Source organism: Gigantopelta aegis, chromosome 7 (genome assembly GCF_016097555.1).
Source record: "Gigantopelta aegis isolate Gae_Host chromosome 7, Gae_host_genome, whole genome shotgun sequence".
Lineage (NCBI taxonomy): Eukaryota > Metazoa > Mollusca > Gastropoda > Neomphalida > Peltospiridae > Gigantopelta > Gigantopelta aegis.
The window spans coordinates 21,246,485-21,250,151 of NC_054705.1; the positions used below are offsets into that span (position 1 = coordinate 21,246,485).

At 38.8% G+C, this 3,667-nt stretch overlaps 1 protein-coding gene across 1 annotated transcript in view; it reads left to right on the top strand.

The window, feature by feature from the left end:
- Positions 1–542: 542 nt before the first annotated feature.
- The window catches only part of LOC121377343 (neurotensin receptor type 1-like), an 11,462-nt gene continuing 8,337 nt past the window's right edge, over positions 543–3,667 (top strand). The window contains exon 1 of the mRNA XM_041505291.1: positions 543–658. The gene's annotated coding sequence lies outside the window, so the exon portion shown is untranslated. The remainder of the gene's footprint in view (positions 659–3,667) is intronic.

Here is a 3,667-nt window from a genome sequence, read left to right on the forward strand (position 1 = left end):
CTCTGTCTCTTACTATTTCAAGTATCCTCTCTCTCTCTGTCTCTGCCCTACCCCCTCCACCAATATCTCTCTCTTTCTCTAATATCTTCTTCTCTCTCTATCTCTCTCTCTCTCTCGCTCTCTCTCTCTCCTCTCTCCTCTCTCTCTCTCTCTCTCAAAACAGTCTCCGTCTCTTACTATTTCAGTATCGTCTCTCTGTGTCTCTGCCTACCCCCCTCCACCATCTCTCTCTCTCTCTCTCTCTCTCTCTCTCTCTCTCTCTCTCTCTCTCTCTCTCTCTCTCTCTCTCTCTCCACCCATCCATCCATCCATCCATCCATCGATCCATTCATCGATCCATCCATCGATCCATCTATCTATCCATCAATCCATCTATCTATCTCTGTTATTGGCATTGGTATTTGCAAAATATATAGTACGTTATGTTGTCATCGTTCTTTACCACGGGTATCGTTAGTGTTGTTAGGGTCTATGCACGACTCAACACTCTCACAGTTCCGCGGAACTACTGTACAACGCGATCGATCGCGCGAAGACACAGCAGTATTTCATTGGCGCTGTTTGCGCTAGGAAGCTTTTACGGGATTTTAGCGTCCAAAGTCACAAAACGACTTACAACAGGATGCTGTGATTATCCTTCTGAGCACAAGTAGATAAGGTAATGCATGTTTAAAGTGATAAATATTACATATTTACATATCAACCTTCAGTTTCTCGGTAAGTTATCTAACTGTTTTTATGTTAGGATTGATCGTCTGCCATTGTTATGAAGATAACACGCATATTGGTATTTAGAAGATAACATGTCTACCTGTTCTTTGGTGATAATTTATCTACCTCCATTTTGAAGATGCTTTGTCTGCCTGTGTTTTGAAGTTAATTTATTTACATATGTTTTAAAGACAACTTATCTATGAGTATTTACCTGCCTGTGTTTTGAAGATAATTTATTTACCTGCGTGTTAAATACAACTTATCTACGAGTATTTACCTACCTGTGGTTTGAAGATAACTTATTTACCTGTATTTTAAAAACAACATATCTACGATTATATAGAATATTTATTACCTGCCTATGTTTTGAAAATAACCTGTTTCCATCTATTCTTAACGTAACTAGCCTTCGTGTATTTTAAAGATTAAGCCTACTTACATGTGCGTGTTTAAAGTTAACGTGTTTAAAGATACTTTATCTATTCGATTTTAAGATAACCTGTCTACCGGTGTTTCGTAGAATAGGTATCCACTTATATTCTGACGTAAAGATGTATTGACTTCTACTTTGAAGATAACGCATCTGGCAATATTTACCGGCCTCGGTGGCGTTGTGGCAGGCCATCGGTCTACAGGCTGGTAGGTACTGGGTTCGGATCCCAGTCGAGGCATGGGATTTTTAATCCAGATACCGACTCCAAACCCCGAGTGAGTGCTCCGCAAGGCTCAATGGGTAGGTGTAAACCACTTGCACCGACCAGTGATCCATAACTGGTTCAACAAAGGCCATGGTTTGTGCTATCCTGCCTGTGGGAAGCGCAAATAAAAGATCCCTTGCTGCTAATCGGAAAGAGTAGCCCATGTAGTGGCGACAGCGGGTTTCCTCTCAAAATCTGTGTGGTCCTTAACCATATGTCTGACGCCATATAACCGTGAATAAAATGTGTTCAGTGCGTCGTTAAATAAAACATTTCTTTCTTTTCTATTTTAATTTAACCTTTCAATGTTATGTTGATGTTGACCAGCGATTCTCATACCGTTGTTTGACATTCACTAGATAATGCAGTTTTCGTGTTTGTGTGGCGTTAAAGGGACACACCCTAGTTACGGCTAGTTGTTAACCATTACGGCGTTGTTTTTCGCTATTAAACCCATTTTTTTCACAAATAAAATTGCACTTTACTTAACGTTTATTATTTAGAATATACATTTCCATTCACCTGAAGTGTTTTTTGGTAATCCTGGTTTTTGTAATACCACAAAATGCATTTTTCGTATTTCATAAATCGCACGCACGTCTGAGAAAAAACCGTTGAGCAGACAAGGTCTAATCTATTTTTAGAGGGGATATTTCCATTTCAATGTCACAGACGTTGGTATATCACGTGACCGTTATCATTTTGGTTCGGTTTGTTTTCTCGTGCACGGTTCGCGCAATCAACATCCGATTTGTTGTTGTTCATTGTGAGATTTTTCTTCACAGTTCGTGAACATTTTCAGTAACAATAAAGTTCAGACAAGTTAAGTGTCTCAAATACAAAACGTTACAAACCCTTAAAACCAATAATTTTGCTAAGTCTTACGATATCTGGAGAGGGGATACAACCAGGACAGAACAGTTGGAACATGTCCAGGAGAGGTGAAAGAAACGCACCCCAAGTCTGTGAAATTTGTCGTGACGTAGGCATTGTTGTGCTTCGAGCGACATCTACCGGTGACATCAGAATACTAACTTTCAAAATTATTTCAAGCAATTGGGACATGGGGATTCCCATGGTATTTATCGATATAAAACCTGCTTTTTCACTCCATTTGATAAAAACGTGATCTAAGTGTGTTACAGGTTTGTAGATTAACCAAATTATAATTTATTTTCGCTGGATGGAACTAGGGTGTGCGGCTTTAAACAGTCATCCATTCAATTCTGTTTTGAAAAAACATAAATCTGAAAATTTTGAAAATGACCTTTCTACATGTATTTGAACTAATACTCCGACGCGATATAAATAAAATGTGTCGAGTGCCTCGTTAAATGAAACATTTCCTTGCTTGAACTAAAACTGCTCTAGTTTAATGATTATAATCTGTGTATTGAATATAACAAACCCACCTGCGCATTAAGGCCATATAATCAATATTTTGAAGATAATATTATCTAACGTACTTTCATTTCACTCGCTCCGCCTTCATTGTGAAGATTTATTAATGTTGTACATGTATCTTATTTTATTTAGATCCCCCGAAACTATACTCATGCTTTGAGATAGTCATCCAAGATATGTACACTATTGTCCGTGTTTGGTTTGGAGTGTTTGTGGTTGTGTGTGTGTGTGTGTGGTGTGTGTGTGTGTGTGCGTGTGTGTGTCTGTGTATGACTGTGTCTCTGTGTGCGCGTGTGCGTGTATGTATATGTATGTGTGTATATTGGTGAGTGTGTATGTGTGTATATGTGTGTGTTTGTGTGTATATGACAGTGTCTCTGTGTGTGTGTGTGTGTGTGTGTGTGTGTGTGTTTGTGTGTATATGCCAGTGTCTCTCTGTGTGTGTGTGTGTGTGTGTGTGTGTGTGTGTTTGTGTGTATATGCCAGTGTCTCTCTGTGTCTGTGTGTGTGTGTGTGTGTGTGTGTGTGTGTGTGCGTGCATGTGTATTGTTTTGTGGTGTTTTCTTTTGCTTTTGTTTTATATTTTATTTCTTGGTTTGTTTGTTTGTTTGGGGTGCGGTTTTTTGCACCCCCTCCCCCTCCTCACTTGTTTTTTAACGGGACTTTGGAAATTGTTGCTTTATGGCCTTTTTTTAGCAGTTGATTGGTTATTTTTTAAATTTCATTACATGTTCTTAATACCCTTTAAGATAATCACTGGACGCAACGTACATTTTTTTTTTTTAGCAAGATTCCTGTTTCGATCCATTGAATTGGAAACATACCCTATTGATTTCTGTCTAGCAAGGCGT